This window comes from Neltuma alba, unplaced genomic scaffold, assembly GCF_004799145.2.
Source record: "Neltuma alba isolate B1F8T4 unplaced genomic scaffold, ASM479914v2 tig00010058_pilon, whole genome shotgun sequence".
Classification (NCBI taxonomy): domain Eukaryota; kingdom Viridiplantae; phylum Streptophyta; class Magnoliopsida; order Fabales; family Fabaceae; genus Neltuma; species Neltuma alba.
In genome coordinates, this window is record NW_021635017.1 from 33,178 (window position 1) to 53,560 (window position 20,383).

The 20,383-nt window shown below is 33.6% G+C and overlaps 1 pseudogene; it reads right to left on the reverse strand.

The window, feature by feature from the left end:
• Positions 1-14,864: 14,864 nt before the first annotated feature.
• Positions 14,865-17,595, reverse strand: LOC114754061 (uncharacterized; annotated as a pseudogene).
• Between the last annotated feature and the right edge of the window lie 2,788 nt (positions 17,596-20,383).

Here is a 20,383-nt window from a genome sequence, read left to right on the forward strand (position 1 = left end):
AAAATATCTATAATATAGCTCAAAAGGCTATTAGTTAGAATATCTTATATTACAAGAAATTCTTGACTATAATGAATGATTACGTGCTATATTTTTTTACGAGATTCATGTTTCGACACATAAAAGTATGTGAATATGTATTATATCATTACTTTTATTAGGTTTTTTTTTAATGTAAAGCTTTAGTTTTATTCTTATGATTATAATAATCTCAATTTGATATCAATTGACTTAAGGTGTTCTAAAGCACAATAATAATGTGGCTAGTACCAATTTGTTGAGACGAAATATGGTTTTGCAGTACGGATTCATATTCTTCATATAAGGTACAAGAATTTGCTTTTTCTCATTATTTTATATTATAGTCATATTTTTCATTTTATTAACTCAAAGTTTAAATGTTTATCTTATTCTTTAATAGTTGTCATAATCAATTTGATATATAATAATATTATAATTTTATGTTATTAAATGGGTCACTTATTAGTTTTTTTAAATTTTAGGGAAAAAATTGCGCTTATAGACCTCTTTTCTTTTCAGAAAAAATTATGCTTATAAACTCCATTTTTTCCTCTAGCTCCCTTATTATTTAGGAAGAAATTATAATTAACACCCCGTTATTCAATACCATTTATTTTATTCAATATTATCTATGAAGAAGAAATGATATGAAAAGATTTTATAGAAAGATATCTTTTTATCCCTATAATTATTTATTTGTAACAATTGATTTCTGCTCACAATCTTCTCATAATTTCTTTAGTTCATAATGAATATAATCTGTTTTTTATTTATACGGGTAAGAATATAATAATAAAAATGACAAATTGATTAAGAATTCAAAAGAGTTGGAAGTGTTAGATTTAACTAACACTAAACATTTGCTTAAATCTTAACTTAAGTCAAGAGGTTGTAAATTTGACCCTTCGAGGCGTATGAATTCCTCCCATTGAGTGAAAGATGAAAGGCTAAAGAAAAGTTATATCATAATTTATTATCCCAATTGATGGTTGAGAATAATATTACAATGCGTAAGCTTCTCTCATTGGGTGAAAGATGAAAATATAAGTCTCTAGAAGAGTTATATTATGGTTTATGATACCCATTGATGATTGAGAATAATATTATAATGCATAAGTTTTCTCTTATTAGGTGAAAAATAAAAATACGAATTCTAGAAGAGCTATGTCATAATTAACTATCTCCATTGATAAGTAGAAGTTTATCAATATTTGAAAATAATATTACAATGAACATAAAGTTCATATATTTATTATTTGGCATGACTAATTAGACCATTCCGGATCATCATGATGCAAAATATTATAAAAAAATATGCATTGAAATTTATGTGCTACTTGTTCTCAACAGAATTAAAAGAGAGAACATCACTAGTAGTGCTTAAAATTGGATCTATGCATATATATAATAGATCAAGTTTATATATGGGCCCACTGAGACACCATGTGGACCAAATCAATATATTATGAAAGAAAGATGCATTTATAAAATGGTCACATGGGTGATTATGATCAATTTGTAACTTGAAGTTTGTAAATATGTTCAAATAATTACACTGGGTGCATAAGTAGATAAGTCCTAGATTATACAACCAATATGATTCCCATTGAAGTAGCTATTGATTGTTTCTCAACTTATCAATAATTATGTGCTTAGTAAAAGCCTCCATAAGTAGCTAAATCAAAGCTTATGATAAAAAAAAATTCTGGTTTTAATGTTGGGATTATTGATTTTATATATTTTTGTACATAAATGCACTAAGCTAACAGTGTATTGTGAATTCCCCCACTATCATATGCTTTTGGTCTGCAGCTAAACATTTTCTATCTTAAAATATGTAATATTTATTATTCCACCACAATAATGCTCATAAATGGATATTAAAAGTAAGTTGGAATCAATGTTAGATAAGAACATTCTTATTCTTTTTTTTTCCTCTAAATGAAAACAAATTAATGTTTCTAAATAAAACTTATGGATTTAAGAGACCTACACTACATGTTCCTAATATGAGGGGAAGAAAATACATAGCTAGAACAAGGAACACATAAATGTATTTTTACTATCAAATGTAGATATTCAAATATAGTTGTATGAACTAGAAGTTCATGAAGTACTATATTCATAAAATATTACTAATATCTGTCAGATGCAATTACTGGCTTAAATGAGAATTCTTAATTCTCATACTCCGGCTAAAAGTGCTTGTATTTTTTATAAGACATGATAAAAGTATAAGAGAATGATTAGTTCTAAAAAAAAAAAAAGGAGCAAATGATCAAGATGATCATACTAAGGAGACATGAATTGCAAAAAAGGCTGAGACATAACTATTTGAATCTTGAAGAGGTCTAAATATTTGAAAGCATAAAAAGATCTCCATATGATATGTCATAACAGAAAAAGGGACTGACAAAGAACCAAAATTGTTGACAATAATTTTAGTGATTATATCACGTGATCAAATGAGGATTATATATATAAATTTATCATGAGAGACAGATAAAAAGATGGTTAGCCAACAGAAAAGAAAAGACGCAACATTATAATAGGGGATTTATGTATCTCTAGCCGAAGCATTTGAAGTGTAATGTTAGTACTATATAAATGGGCATTTGTACAAGAAAAGAGAAATGCAATCTTTTGGTGATTAAAATTTTTATATATCTTATCAATATGACAGTTTGATAATATATGAAAATATTTCATATGTATTTAGAAAATATAGTGACTCACTATATAATGAAATTTTATGTGAATCCTAGAATAATTCAAATCCTTGTGTGAATTCAAAATGATATAATATATAGATATATATAGACCACAATATATGAAAATCTCTTAAAGATTCAAGTTTTCAAAAGCATACAATTGTGTTCATAAGAACACTACTCAATTAAGTTAAATAAGTCTCTATATGGAGGCATATGTGGTATAGCCGATTTAGTAAATATCAGTTAAAGCGATGATATAAAAATACTCCAAATTACCTATGCATGAAAAAAATCTATAAATGGGCTTGTTCTCATTATTATTTACGTTGATGATATAAATAGCATTGAAACTTATGAAAATTTTATAAAAGCATTGAATTGCTTAAGAAAGAATTTGAAATGAAAGTTTTGGGAATAATAAATATGGATAAGTCACATCCATTATGTGGATAATTAAGCCATATCTATTATATGCTTCGATAGCTGTAAAATCTTTAAATGTGGACTAAAGATCCATTTATGTCTCTAGAAGGTGATGAATAAATACTTAGTCCAGAAGTACCATATTTTAGTGTCACTAGAGTGCATATGTATCACAAAACTCGACATATCATTTGCTAGTTAGCATGATATAGTTCTTCACTAGCACAAAAATGATGGAGTGAAGTTAAGAACCTTCTTTGTTACTTTAAAGGTACCACAGATGTGATATTATTTTATCTTTTAGTACCCAAGACTAATCTTATTAAACTATGTAGATAAAGTATTCTTATTTGATTCTCATGTTGAGAGATCACAATATGAATCATATGTGGGTAAACCATAAAGGGATTATTTGTCTCATGACTTTAAGAAGATTGTGAAATTAATATTTAATGTTTTTATCTCACTACAATATATGGAGGGCTTGTTTGTTATATTAGACTCTACAGACTTGAAGATGTTAATTCATGTTGCCAAGAGGGGGAGTTGATATATGCAATACTCTTTTTTCCTTAGTATAGTTTTATCCTACTGAGTTGTCCTAGTAAGGTTTTTTAATAAGACAGCATTGCATAGGTTATCAATGAATGATGTATTCTTTTTCTTCTATTAGGTTTTTGTCCCACGGGATTTTTCCTAGTTGAAGTTTTTTTAATGAGACACGTTTATCTATTTAGGACTAGAGGAGTAATATATTTTGATAGTGAGTATCATGCTGTCACTTGTGCTAGGGCGAATGGAGGTTATTTACCCCGCCTTTCCCACATTAAAAAAGTTCAAATTTATAGTGGGAGTCACATGGACTCCCACTATTCATTAACCCTGCATCCATTTTTCCTCCTCTCTTTTTCATTCTTCTTGTGTTCTATCGTCTGCATCTAGAGAGGAAGTGAGATTGAGAGAGAAATAGAGTGAGAAGAAGAAAAAGGTTGCCTTGGTCTCATCTAAGATATTTTGTAAGCTATTTATATCCTATTTGTATATTTAGCTTTTCCTTTTTGATTTTTCTTGGTTGGTGACATATGCGAAAAAATTAGGGTTTGATAGATTTCAAATCTTTGAGGCTTGTAGTTCATTATTATGATATAAATAGAGCTAGTAGAGTTAAAACAGGAGTCATATGATTTAGATTTTTATGTAAATGGTTGATTTGAGGAAATTTTAAGTTAGAGATTGGCTGGAAATTTTGATCTATATTGTTGGGACTCTCAAATTCAAATTTTATAAATTTTTCTAGTTTATTGGAACTTATATTGATCATTGAATGGATTGGATTTGAGGTTTATTATGGAAGGTGAATATTTATTAATTTTTTGGTGGAAACTTTAACCAGTGGAATTTAGGTATTTTGAATAAATTTGGAAAATAGTTATAATTCAATGATCCTAATGAGTGAGAGATGATTAACGGAAGAAGAAAATTGGACTGTAATGATGATTTGAGGCAAGGTTGATATGTGGTTATCTTTTCTAAGAACTAAAGTAAGCAATTTTTTGGAATTTTTTTATTATTGATATTAACTTTGATAAGTGAATTATAGTTGAGGAATTTTAGGATTTGTGATTTGGAAGTATGATTGGAGTAATAGATGAATTGCTATCATTTTTCCTAAAAGATTTTATGTGAGCCAATTATAGGAGTTTAATTACTAATTATTTATTGTTATGCTAGTTAGCGTTTTATTAATGTGTTATTATAAATTCATTATTTGTATAGTGAACTTGGTTGGGCTTGGTGTTAGTGGCAGCTTCTAGAAGGGGGTGAATTGGGTGAGGTATCAAAATTTATCTAAATAAAACAATTGAGCAAATAAAATAGAGGAGATGAGTTAGGAAGGTTTCACCAAAGAATGAAGACACAGAGTTTATACTAATTCGGTCTTAATCACTTGACCTACATTTTATCCTTAGAAAGCCTCTGAGATTTCCACTATATCCCTAAGATTGAATGGGCTCTTGGTACTTCAGTACAGTAATTGAATTCTTCAATCACTCCCCCTTACAACTCGTAAGGTTACAATCCCCTCAAGAGTCTACACTTTTGAGTTTTGAGTTACTCTCAGAAATGAGTAAAGAAAGATATATCAAACTCTCTTACATGAATGATAAACACTAAAATATGATAAAATAGAGTATTGAATGCAATCGTAGAATTTGAGCAGATAGTAGCTCGCGTATTCAATTCTTTATTCAATGCTCTTCACGCCTTCTATAGTTGGAGTATTTCAGTTATCCATTAGACTGAAGAGCCTCTAGTCGTTGGAAGATCACTTGCTTGTGTTCGGCAGTTACAACTATAGTTCATCATTAATGCTTCTAACACAGTAGGTTAAGGCTACAATTTAACTGTTGTGCTTCGTAATTTGCAAAAGTCTTAATTCACAAGTTAGTTTTCTTCTTCAGAAAAATAGGAATGAATAATAGAAGAAGTGATGATTCTTGACATTGAAACATTAGTTGGAAAACATGGAATTAATCATCAGATACTAAAAAATAAATTGAACTTACTTTATCGATGTTTTGATCGATAATTCTTTAATCGATCATGTTATCGATCAATTACAAGAGAAATAGATATAGCAAATATATGCATATATCAAGTAAATTATAGATCATTCATTGATATAACAAATGATCGATAAAAGGTCAAATGTAAACATAGTGATCTTCGCAAGTGAAGTATATTTAAATTCTGTGCATGGTTTATTCTTTCAAATTTTTGTTTGCCTTTGTGTCTTTTTAAAAGAGAATTATATGACTGAAGACTGACTGAGAAGAGCTTGAAGATAAAATGAAAATAGGTTTTATGAAAAATCATTGTGAAGAACTATTTCAAGGATGAAATGATGTATTGATCGAATAGATGATCGAAAAACATTTTATCGATCATATTATCAATTAAGCTACGAGAATGAAAAACCATTTTCAAGCTATGATGATCAAACACTTCTTCGATAAAGGGTTGTTCGAACAAGTGATCGAAAAAGTGCTTCAAAGAAATATTTTGATAGTGATGGACACAGAAGAGTTGATGATCGATTAATTGATCAATTAATAATTAATCAATTAAGTGATCAATAAATAAATATGAAAAGTTGATTTTAGAAAATATCAAAGACTTTGATCGATCTAATGACATGATAAAATGATGTAGAGACCATGATGATCGATCATGTTATTGATAAAAGGATGATCGATGAATTGATCGATCATGGACTATGAAAAACCTTATTTTGCAAAGTACTTTGATAGAACACATTATCAATTAACTAGAAATGTTTTAACACATAAAGTTTGATTAGGTTATCGATAAAAGAATGATCGATAAAGTGATCGATAATAAAAGCACTATCCAACTTAGTAAATAAGTCAGGAAAACTTTACTAATTATCTAAGTCTTCATCGATTACCTCTTGATCGATTAGGTGATCGATAACCCTTATATTATACTTGTGGTAACTTATGACTTTTCTGACAGTTTATTAATCAATAAATTATCGATTAAATGATTGATAATTTGCTGCAATAACTTACACCTCACTAGTATTATCGATTAAACAATCACATATCATGTGATCGATCAACACATAAATTTGAATTATCTAACAAATTATTGATCAAACTTAACATTAATAGAGTCAACAAGAGCTAACTATTATCTAACAAATGATTGATTAACTAGTGATTAAACATTTGATTGATTAACTTGACAATTTCTCAGAGAAACATAAAAGCTCATTTTGTTATCATCAAAACCTTTGAATCTAACATTCTCCCCCTTTTTAATGATGACAAAACATACAAAAAAAAACTGCTATTTAGGTAATCCAGCATAATTCAAAAGATGAGATTTCAGCAGTTATAAACTGACAGTAGAGAAATTGTACATAAACTAATAAACCAAACTGATAACTCTAATAAACATCAAAATGTATACAGCAGAGTACAATAAGATTAGAAAATCATCAGAATGTCAGAATACATAAACATCAAAATACAAAAAGATTGAAAACAAAAACAAACATAAATCTAGCCTAGGTGTCAGAACCATTCTTCTCCCTTTTTTGGTCAGCATCAATGGAGTAAGTGGAAGGAGAAGAGAATGAAGGTAAGGTAAAAGGGATAAGGAGAGGTGGAAGTTGGGAAGTAGGATAGAAGGCTTGAGAGATAGGAGGTAGTGGTTGAGGTTGAGTGATTAGAATGATAGCAAGTAAGGTGGTAGGAGGAATGGTTTGGGAAACAGAAGTTGGGACAGATGAGGTGGAAGTAGCAACAGTAGAGATTGGTGTGGGTACAGGTTCAGAGTGTGGAGGGGATGATGGATGGGAAAGGAGATCCTCAAAACTAAATAAGGTACTGAGAGCTGAAAAATTGTCACAGATGGTGTTGCTATATCTCAGATGGTTTGAGAGGGTTATATAAAAGATTGTGCTTCATCTTCACCCCTTGAAGTGCTGGCCACTGGTTGTTTTCCTTTTTCCTTTCTTGCCAGTTTTTGGGAAGATTGAAAGGGCATTGGTATCCTCATTTTGTTGAGTTCATTGATGCCAAAGATAGGAACTTTTTCTTTGACTTCCCCAGGCTCCAAGGGTGCAAAGTTATGCACCTAGAGGAAGTATGTGGCTAGTTGAGGATAAGGAATAGGGGTGGATTTTGATTTGTGGAGGGTGACATTCTTCATTTCACTGTAAATCAGAGCCCCAATATTAATATCCTCTCCACTAATTATTCTGGCCAGTAAAATGTAATCATCCTAATTCAGATAAGAAAAGTTGCTAGATTTGTTTACCATGCTCCTGGAGTAAATATAGTGGATTATTCAGTAATAATCACACATTTGCTTTGGAGGGAAATTCAATTATCCAAGATATATGTTAGTTTGCATTAGAATCTTGTAAGCCTTTATATCATTCATGTCAGGTCCTTTGACATGTTCTTAAGTTCCCAAGAGCTCATTTATCTTAGTAGAACTGAGTGTAATGGTTCTACCTCTGAGTTTGTAGTCAGACAATTCTTCATCAAATTATCTTGTTCATCATATTCTTCTACTGACTTCATGTTATAGTAGAATCTTTTGATAACCTCTTCGCAATATTCTCCATCAATGCTTAGCCAATTCGAATAGTATCCTAAAGGGTCATTTTAAGTCCAATTTGGTTTTGTCATTATTTTTCAGGCTTTCTAAATCCACAGAAACCACTGGACAAAACCTTTGAGTTGCAAAGTCTACTTTAAATTTGAGCATACTCACATCTTTATTGAAGTTTCCAATAAAAAATTCAGCATTTGATTGAGATGGAGTACCTTGAGCAGGAATTTAGTGGGATGCCCCTTCACTGGTTTTTTGCTTTTTCTACCTCGGTTGCTTAGGGATTGTGATTTGCAAGGCAACATCCACAGCTTTTCTGAACTAAGAGTTGCTCATCAGACTTAGTTTCAGATCCTTCAGACACTATAGGCAATTTGGATGTAGACCAAGTTTGCCTTTTGCTCGGTGTCTGTTGAGGAGTGCTCTGACTTTCCACTCCTCTAGGGTTTATCCTTCTTGACCTTTGGTTTGTATTTTGTTTTAATACTTGAAGGGGCTGTCTCTTTAGTGGAATCTCCTTTCTGATTGTTTGTTCTTCGCTGGACCCTGGTTGTTTTGCTTTGGCCATTTTTGGTACAAAATATGATTTTCGAGAGGTGTTTGCTGATTTGTGAGTTTGAAGAGATTGGGAGTAATCGAAAAGACTTGGGAGATATTTTTGAGTGATGAATAGTGAGAGGTTTAATAGAATAGTGAGATTTTTGACCGTATTGAAGAACAAGGGCGACAATTATTGAGTTAGGGTTCTGAAAACTGATAAGGGAGTTTCAAAATCTGAATGTTAAAAAGCTGAAAATGATTGATCAAGTTATCGATCAAGTCATGATTGATCAAGTGATCAATAAATATGAAGAACAAGCAAGAACACCATGAACAATTATCGATCATATTATTAAACAAGTAGTGATCAAACAAGTTATCGATAATTTTGCAATAAAAAGTCATACCTGTCTATGTTTATTGATCATGTGATCGATTAACCATTGTTCGATCAAGTGATCAATAAAAGTTACCTCTTTTCTACTTTCACATTGAATTCCTCCTTTCTATTGATCATTCAGGTGTTCCATAATTTGTTGATTGGCCAGCTTATCTATAATTTTGCTCCTTGTGTCACATCCAGTGTTATGGTAATTAGAAATAAGAAATATTCTCAAATTATTGAGGATTAAAAATGATAAGAAGAAATAGAAGAATTTTGGTGGAAAATAATTACTATAATTTTCCAAGCCAATTATAGGAATTTGACTAATTAAGGAAAAATTGATCAAATGTAAATAAGGAAAAATATTTTCAAGTCTTGGAAAATTAAGAAAAAATAAGGATAATATCCTTTGAGAGTTATATGAAATTATAAAGTTGTTTTTATGACCAAATTACCCTTAGAGAAATTACAAGAGAATTTAAGGGTGATTTAGGCTAATTAAGGGATTTTATTCGGGAAATTCCAAATAAATACTTTTAAGGAGAATAAAATTCCAAGAAAATTCCTATGAGACCCCAAGGAATTATAAGAGATTATGGAATTAAATGAAGACCCTCAAGTATCCAAGATTTTTCCAAATACTTGTGAAAAGTGGAAAAATCCCTAAAGAGGAGAAAATTAATTTTCCTTTTTATTTAATTATTAGGAAATTAATTTTAAGGCAAAGAGGGCAATTGGGGAAGATTTAAAATAAGGAGAATAAATTAAGGATCTGACAAAAAATAATTACAGAGGCCAAACTACTGTAATTATAGAAAGAAAGTTAAACTCAGAGCCAAAGTATACTGATAAAGCAAGACTAGTGTCTTGCAAATCAAATGGATCACATTGAGCTATGTGTCAAGGCCTTAATGGAGAGGATTTGAACTTGTCAAGTGTCACTCCTCAAATGGAGAGGATCTTGACTTTTAGTAATTAATTTCATTTGGATTTTGTTAATTAAGAAAGAGAAAGCAAGATTAAAGAGGGTAATGACACTTGGATTCTCATTAAAGAGGGTGGTTGGGATATTTTGGCTCATTAAACAAGCTCATCTCCCCCTCATTTTCAGATGTTGGTTTGGCCAAGGGAGGAAGGGAGAGAAAAGAGAGGGTTTTGAAGAAGGAACAAGAAAAAGCTAGCACCTTTGACCATACAATCAAGGATTTAAGGTTAGTTTTTGGTTCTACATAGGTTCTTGCTTTGTTTTCTTTCTTTCTATGGCTGAAAAATCTGTTTCTCCTCTCCTTTGGGTGTTGACCAAACTGGTTATCTTGAGGGAAGGAAGTTTTGTTGATCACACTTGCTAAGACACATCAAAACATGTTAGCTCTAGTAGTTGCAAGTGAATATAGGTTGTTTTGAAGCATTTTTCTTGGTTGTTTCTTTGGATGTTCATTTCGGCCAAGATGATGACTGAACCCTAGGATGAGTTTTTCAATGTTTTAAGACTTCCATGATACTTAAAATGAGAAATGGTGTAAGGTAAACCAAAAGGAACAAGTGTTGGAAGCATTAAAACAAAGTTGTAATTTTTGGTTCAAGTACCCCTAGTGGTTCGGTCAAGGGTAGCTGAAAAGAGGAGTTTTATTTTCATAGATATAAGCACATATTTGGAATCTACATGAAAAACCATGTAGAAATAAGTAAAGAAGCAATTTTTAGGGTTAAAAGGAAACAAGTTCAAAAATAGTGAACAAAGATGGAAGCTTTAAGGAGCAAGAGTCATTTTTTTGATTGTGTTCTTGCTTTTTCTTGATTGGGTAATGATTCTTGCTGCCCTTTTTGATAGATTGCATTGCTAGGGTTTGATATTTGTGGAGGGAAAGAAGAGAAAGAAAGAAAGCTCAAGCTTTTGGAACAAGGTAGCAAGTTAAACCTAGCTACTAACACTAACTTGGCATTATTGATTATTGCATGATTAATTGCTATTATGTGGTTGAACTTTCTTGATTGTGTTGTGGCTGCTCTTTGCACTTTCTTGCTTTGGCCTTTGCATGATTGAGTTTGCCAAATGATAAGCATGCTAGTTCACCAATAGTAGTTAATATAATTATGCATGTTGATGATGCTTGTTGGTGATATAGTTAGTTAATTTGCTATTGGGATTTCAAAGATATCTCATTCCCCAAATGCAATCTAACATTTTAGGGCCTAAATCCTCCAATGGAAAGCTGCAAATAGAAGGCTAAATTTGTGGTATCTTGCCTCAAAACTTCATGGATCTTTTTGGTTATGTATATATTATACTAACAGTGCTGTAAACACACTGACACTGCCACGTTCACGTGACTTTTTGATTAAGCTCCAGAACGCGTTTAATCACAAAATTTGGCACGATTATAGATAACATTCTAAGCTTCAATTTAATAGCTAACACATAAAAAATGATGATATAAGGTACGGATACGGATCGGCTAGAAATAAGTTAGGAAACTAGATGAACGATCGAAGGTAGGACCTTAAGAGAACCTGTCTCTTACAACCCTAGCCATGGAGACACCACAAGGATGATCAGTCCTTGATACAGTCGAGTATTCCCACGAGAATACGAGATGGCAAGCAAAGCTCACTCAAGAGAAATAAAATTCTCTAAAATTCATTCATTCAAATCTGATCCCCAATTACAAAAAACGTAGCCTTACATAGGCAGCAAAAGAACAATCTAGAATAAAAAAAAACCCTAGGTCATAAATGCCATAAATGTGCCTTAATGATGATTGACTATCTTGGTTGGCACCAATTAAGGCTAAAGGAAATAGGAAATTACCTTTTCTTGAAGAAAAAGGCTGCTACCTAAAAATAAAAACTGACCTAAAATATTCTTATGCAATCTTTGACCAAAAGGCCTTATTTAATGCAAATAAAAATGGAAACTTAAAAAAAGTGAAATTAAACCATAACTAATACATAAAGACGCCTTCTTGATGCTTCTTGAATATTCTTGGACGTCACTTATGCTCCTCCTCCAAGGCACATGCTTGTCACATGGTATTTTGAGTGAATTCTTCAATCTGGACTGCACATGGGCCTTGTACATCATCTTGTTTGGCTTCTAGCAATGTAATCACCATGTTTAGACCCTTGATGGGCTGATTGAGGGATGCTTCTTCCAAATAAATGGGCTCTAACTGTTTAAGATCTTTTATAAAACAATTCAGCGCCTCTTTCATAGATTTGGTCCTTGCTCTTGTCATTGGGCCTACAATGCCTTGTAATGGGTCTTTTAGAATATTGGACTTCCATCTTTTAGCTTGGGCTCCACGCTCCGTGTTTTGGTCTTTCTTTGATGCTTGATCATGCCATGCTCCTCTATCATCTACCTAAGGTTGGGAAGGCACAGGTAGAGGGGAATATAAACTATGAGGTTGAACCTTAGACTTTGCATGCCTACATGTCACACATTTAGCACAAACAGACACAACATCTTTGCGCATACCAGGCCAGTAAAAGTGTTCATGCAAAAGAGCTAAAGTTTTATCAATACCAAAGTGACCCATCAAACCACCACCATGAGTTTCTTTGACAAGCAATTCACGCATAGAACATTTAGGAATGCACAATCTGTTTTTCTTAAAAAGAAACCCATCATATGTGTAAAAGTCATTCAATCCATGCTTTTCACAAGAAGACCAAATCTTAGAAAATCACAATCAGAATTATACAATCCTTTCAACAATTCAAATCCAAGTAACCTAGCGTGTGAAGGGAATTGATAGACGACGCGCAGCGGAAAAAACTTAAAATTTTAAAACTTTCAATCCCTTGCCCGGATCTACCGATCGCGTTTAAGTCAGGTAGTAAGAAGCATTACCTTCGGTGTTCGATTTCCTGGTGACTCGATGATTCGGCCGTTCAGGATGCTTCTGCTTGCCTCCTTTGTCGTTCGAAGTCGACAACTCCGGTCAGCTTCCTCTACCGGTATCCACATGAGTAGCCCTCAACCTCGAACGACGTGCTAGCATCTATGTCCATCTAGGGTTTTCAAAATCCGTCCTCTCTCCTCACTTTTGGCCGTCCCTTATCTGCTTAGTGCTTTCGCTCTCACACATAAAACCCTAGCTCCCTAATATCGAATATATAGGATGCTATAGGTATTATGAATGATATTTTAATTTTGAAATTAATCCTAAATTAATTCCGAAATTAATACAATATTAAATATTGCATAATTAGATAAGAGAACAATTAAATAAATACGGTTTATATTAAATCCGTCTCACATATTTAATTCACCTATTTATCTAATTCAAAAAAAGATGTGACGGAATTAATTTACATAGATCTAATTTATCCTTATAAATTAAATCTAACAATTAATATCTCTTATATTTATATAATATATATACGAATATATATATATACACGTCCACCCTATTTATTCATTGAATCTGGACATATCCTAGATTCAATGAATCTGGACATCATAACTCGTGTTGGGCTATTTTGTGTGCGACCTTGTAGGCCCATATGAAGTTGGCAGTTGGCCATTAACCATAATGACTCACAAGTCGTAAGCGATCTCTAGCAAGACATCACGACTACCCAAAACATATGAGGATCATTGAACGATGTAACCTTTCATACAACCATATCACGTCCCTTTTGTCACACGACATTTTGGTCATGGATGAGGCATGGAGAACATCATCCTCCTATTCATGACCGTTACTTTCTCGATCCCTGAGTAGTCTGAGTATAGAAATGGAACTACCTTTCCATTATAGTATGGCCATACATTTCTCAGACTCACTCATCGAGGGGCCCAGTAATGTCTCTCTACGAATGTGAGGGACAAATTCCATCTTGACCATTCACATTCCTTCGCATGAAAAACCACTAAGCCTGAACATAGTCTTTATGATCACTCGGTCAAAAGTGACTTTTGACTAGGTCAAAGCTAAGCGTTTCTCATGTATGAATCCATGATGATCTCAGGTCAAAGGGCACAGTGACATGGTTTGTATATGAGAGAAGCTTATGACTCAACCCATGCAGCTCTCTCATAGCGGGTCGGTCCAACACCTTGTACTCTTACATGTGCCTATGACTTTAATTTATATCTCTATATATCTTTAAAGTCATACTGGTCTTATTTCATCTTTGCTCCCACATAGATGACCGACCAGGGACATTTAGGATAAACCATGAGTTATCCAAGGATAGTCATCACAGTAAACATGCAAATAGTATGATAACGTAATTAATAAATTCATAAATTAACAATGTTCAAAACATAATGATTGGCCCCTAGGGCACAATTTCCAACAGCATGTAGAGAAGTAATAAGAGAATACCTCCTAGAAAGAGCATCAGCAACAATATTCTCTGTACTTTCTTATGCTTGATCACGTATGGAAAGGTCTCTATAAACTCCAACCAGCGAGCATGCCTCTTGTTAAGCTTACCTTGAGACTTTAGAAACTTCAAACTTTCATGGTCAGAATGAATAATAAACTCTTTGGACCAAAGATAATGCTGCCAAGTTTCCAAAGTTCTTTTCAAAGCATAGAGCTCCTTATCATAAGTAGAGTAATTCAAGGAAGCTCCACTTAATTTCTCACTAAAGTAAGCTATAGGCCTAGACTCTTGCATCAAAACAGCACCAATACCAATTCTAGAAGCATCACATTCCACTTCAAAATAACATGCTTCTTAACAAGTTCATTCAAAGGTGCAGCAATGGAGGAAAAATCCTTAACAAACCTCCTATAGAAACTTGCTAATCCATGGAAAATCCTTACTTCATTAGCATTTGTTGGGGTTGGCCAATCCCTGATAGCTTTCACCTTCTCTTCATCCACACGGATCCCTTGAGCACCTACAACAAAACCAAGAAACACAAGAATCCATGCAAAAAGAACATTTTTGAAAATTAGCATACAAGCTATTTTCTCTAAGAGTTTTAAACACCTCACACAAGTGCATAACATGGTTATCTAAAGTTCTGCTGTAAACAAGAATATCATCAAAGTAGACAACCACAAATTTTCCAATAAATGAACGAAAAATATGATTCATTAAGCTCATGAATGTACTAGGTGCATTGGTCAACCCAAAGGCATAACCAACCATTCATACAATCCAAATTTAGTTTTAAAAGCTGTTTTCCATTCATCTTCCTCTTTCATGCGAATTTGATGATAACCACTCCTTAGATCAATTTTAGAAAATAATGCAGCACCATGTAACTCATCTAACATGTCATCTAATCTAGGAAAGGATAACGATACTTAACTGTTATTTTGTTGATGGCTCTACAATCAACGCACATTTGCCATGAACCATCTTTCTTGGGCACTAGAAGTACTGGAACAGCACATGGGCTCAAACTTTCCCTTACAAAGCCTTTCCTCATGAGTTCATCAACTTGGTGTTGAATCTCTTTAGTTTCTTCGGGATTGGCTCTATAAGCTGGTCTATTAGGTATAGAAGCTCCAGGGATGAAATCAATCCTATGCTCAATTCCTCTTAAGGGAGGAAGCCCATCGGGAACTTCATCAGGGAATAGGTCACCAAATTCCTGCAACAAAGCCACAACACTAGAAGGCAAAGAGGGGTTAAGTTGGTTAGTAGAAAAATAAGCATCCTTGCACACAAGCACCAAGACTCGCTCACTCAATAATGCTCTCTTAACCTCGCTTTTTCCAGCAAATAGACTCTCTTTCTTTTGTTCATTTTTCTCATATTCATTCCTTTTCTTTTCTTTTTTTTGTACTCTCTCTTTTTCACTCCACTCACTTATTTTCTTACATTCTTTCTCAATCCTCACTTGGTCATCATAAGCTTCTTTAGGCCTAAGAGGCTTCAATACAATGATTTTTCCATTGAAAGGTACAGAATAACAATTTTTGTAACCATCATGGTGAGCTCTACTATCAAACTGCCATGGTCTTCCAGGCAAAAGATGTCCAGCAAGCATTGGGACTACATCACATAAAACTTCAGCATGGTAGTTGCCAACAGAAAAAGAAACCAAAACTTGCTTAGTGACCTTAGCTTCAGCACTCTCATTCAACCATTGCAATTTATAAGGCTTAGGATGCTTCATAGTAGGTAAATCCAACTTTTCAACAAGTAAGGTACTAGCAACATTGGTAACACTACCACTATCAATAACCATGCTACATACCTTATTCTTTATGAAGCACCAAGTGTGGAAGATGAGCTCTCGCTGCTCTTGCTCTTTATCTTCCTTTGGTTGCATGTTTAGGGCTCTTCTAGCCACTAATGCTTCTCCCTTAACAAGTTCAGCTTCATCAATCTCCAATTCAGAATCAGTCACCAAAGAAGGCATGTCATTAGCACTTTCATCGCTAGAATGCACACTGTCATACTCGTCATTATCTTTGAGAATCATGGCCCTCTTATTGGGACATTGGGAAGCAATATGCCCTTTTCCATGACATCTAAAACATTGAAGAGAAGAGGTTCTATCAGTAGAAGAAGTTTTAGAGTCAAGTTTCTTACCGCCATCAATCTTGGGCTTGGATTCCTCCTTGGCCTTTGGTGTGAATTTTGCAACATCTTTAGCCTTAGAATCCTTCCACTTGGATGCTGATCTAGAGTCCCTCCAACCATGAGATGAGGATTTGGAGTGTTTTTCTTTATACCGCTTCTCAACTTTGATGGCTTTATGCACTAGCTCTTCTTTATCAACAAAAGTGCACATCTCGACTTTGTCTCTAATTTCAGGCCTTAACCCATCAATGATTCTGGTCATGCTTGCTTCTTCTCCTTCTTGTACTCCAGCTCGCATTTTAAGAAGGTCAAGTTCATGCACATATTCATCTACAGTCATAGAGCCTTGGCCAAAGAATCGTAACTTTCTATTTAGCTCTCGGTAGTAGTAACTAGGGACATACTTGTTGCGTATGAGTTTCTTTAGCTTTGACCATGTATGAGGTGGTCCTTTGCCCTTAAGGCGCCTTTTAAGCTGTAAATCTTCCCACCAAACAATAGCATAGTCAAAAAATTGATATGAAGCAATTTTTACCTTCTTTTCTTCTGGCCAGTCATTCATTCTGAAGATTTGCTCAAACTTCATCATCCTCAATCAAGGTATGCATCTTGATTTATATTACCCTTGAAGGTAGGGTACTTGATCTTTGGGTCATAGGTGTCCAAATCACGTTTTTCAGGTCTGCTTCTATTCTTTGAGGATGAAGAACCAGATCTAATCACCTCCTCGTCACCACTACTTGCTTTGGATGCTTTTAGCTCCGCTAGCTCCAACTTGAGTTTGAGAAATTCATCTCTCACGGCTCTCATGAACAGCTTAGGATCTGTGTTGAATTCTTCCATATTGGCTTCTCTATCACTCATCTTGAAATTGAAACGTTAGTGTGATCAAAGAGAAATGAGATAGTAAGAAGGGACCTTACCACTCTACTCGTGTGTTTCACTCAAGAAATTGTAGTGTCACTCGTGTTTAACTCAAACCTGGCTTTTAAATTGATGTAATAACACTCTCACCTTTTACCACTCATACTTGCCTCCTATAGTATTCTTGATTGAAACTCAACAAAATCAAGAGACAATGCTAGTAAATGGTAATCTCCACAACCAGAATTGCAAGAAGCAGAAAGTATAAGAGATAAGAAAGGAATATGTGATAAAAGAAGAAGGATAGGTACCAAAAAAAATCAAAAGGAAGGAAAAGAGGAGGAAAAAAAACGTAAAAGGAAAAAAAGAAAGGAGAATATGGAAAGCTATGAATTAGAAAAGAAAGGAAAAAAAAAGGGAAGAAAATATTTAGGAAAGTTGCTACCTTGAAAATAATTTAGGAAATTGGGCACCTTGCAAGAAAAGCAAATCAAGTTAGGAAGGTAAGATATGGAAGGAAGCAAGCAAATAGGAAACTTGAAGGAAAAGGAAAGAAACTCAAATTAAGTAATACGGAAAAAAAAAGGAAAGGAAAACAAAAAAATAGGAAACAAGAAGAAATTAGGAAACATGCAAAGAGAGAAAATAAGAACTCTTACCACCCAAGTTTAACGATTTAGGAAACTAGTTGTCACTTGTAATGGAAGCTCTTCTCAATTTTAGGAAACTCATCTTTAACATTGCAATTCTCAAATCTGCAGCTTCTCCTTTTTTCTTTTTTCTTTTTTTGAATTTTCAGATTTTTTTTCTTTTTTTTCTAGCACTCTTTTTTTTTCACAACACAACACTTTTTTTTTCTCTTTTTTTGGTGCATGAATTTTTTTTCTCTCTTTTTTTTTGCTGCTCAAAGGAACACAGGAAGTCACAAAAAAAAACACAAATAGGAGGTGGAAAGGCAAAGAAACAAATTGATGGAAGCAAGGGACGAAGAACAAATGATAGAATTAAGAAGATGAAAAAAGAAAACAGAAATAATAGATAAAAGGATAGAACTTGAATTCTAGCAAACCTTAGCTCTGATACTAAATGATATAAGGTACGGATACGGATCGGCTAGAAATAAGTTAGGAAACTAGACGAACGATCGAAGGTAGGACCTTAAGAGAACCTGTCTCTTACAACCCTAGCCATGGAGACACCACAAGGATGATCAGTCCTTAATACAGTCGAGTATTCCCACGAGAATACGAGGCGGCAAGCAAAGCTCACTCAAGAGAAATAAAATTCTCTAAAATTCATTCATTCGAATCTGATCCTCAATTACAAAAACGTAGCCTTATATAGGCAGCAAAAGAACAATCTAGAATAAAAAAAAACCCTAGGTCATAAATGCCATAAATGTGCCTTAATGATGATTGACTATCTTGGTTGGCACCAATTAAGGCTAAAGGAAATAGGAAATTACCTTTTCTTGAAGAAAAAGGCTGCTACCTAAAAATAAGAAACTGACTTAAAATATTCTTATGCAATCTTTGACCAAAAGGCCTTATTTAATGCAAATAAAAATGGAAACTTAAAAAAAGCAAAATTAAACCATAACTAATACATAAAGACGCCTTCTTGATGCTTCTTGAATATTCTTGGACGTCACTTATGCTGCGCCTCCAAGGCACATGCTTGTCACATGGTATTTTGAGTGAATTCTTCAATCTGGACTGCACATGGGCCTTGTACATCATCTTGTTTGGCTTCTAGCAATGTAATCACCATGTTTGGACCCTTGATGGGCTGATTGAGGGATGCTTCTTCCAAATAAATGGGCTCTAACTGTTTAAGATCTTTTATCAAACAATTCAGCGCCTCTTTCATAGATTTGCCATAAATGTGCCTTAATGATGATTGACTATCTTGGTTGGCACCAATTAAGGCTAAAGGAAATAGGAAATTACCTTTTCTTGAAGAAAAAGGCTGCTACCTAAAAATAAGAAACTGACTTAAAATATTCTTATGCAATCTTTGACCAAAAGGCCTTATTTAATGCAAATAAAAATGGAAACTTAAAAAAAGCAAAATTAAACCATAACTAATACATAAAGACGCCTTCTTGATGCTTCTTGAATATTCTTGGACATCACTTATGCTGCGCCTCCAAGGCACATGCTTGTCACATGGTATTTTGAGTGAATTCTTCAATCTGGACTGCACATGGGCCTTGTACATCATCTTGTTTGGCTTCTAGCAATGTAATCACCATGTTTGGACCCTTGATGGGCTGATTGAGGGATGCTTCTTCCAAATAAATGGGCTCTAACTGTTTAAGATCTTTTATCAAACAATTCAGCGCCTCTTTCATAGATTTGGTCCTTGCTCTTGTCATTGGGCCTGCAATGCCTTGTAATGGGTCTTTTAGAATATTGGACTTCCATCTTTTAGCTTGGGCTCCACGCTCCGTGTTTTGGTCTTCCTTTGATGCTTGATCATGCCATGCTCCTCTATCAAATGACCAAGTATACGATTTTTAATGATTTTTCAAAGTTAAAGGTTAGAATCTGAGAAAAAGGGTTTTTGGCAAATGAACAGTGTTACCTTTCACAAAAACCTGACACTTTGTCCTAAGGAATTGGATTACAAGATTATTTTTCCTTGAAAGAGCACTTAAAGAGCTTTAATTAGAATTTTGAACCACCTCATTTTGATTTTTGTGGAATAAGTTATGAATTTTTGAAGTTGGGCCAAAAAAACTGGATTTTTACCCGATGAACAGTAAAAATCCGAAATTAAACTTTTT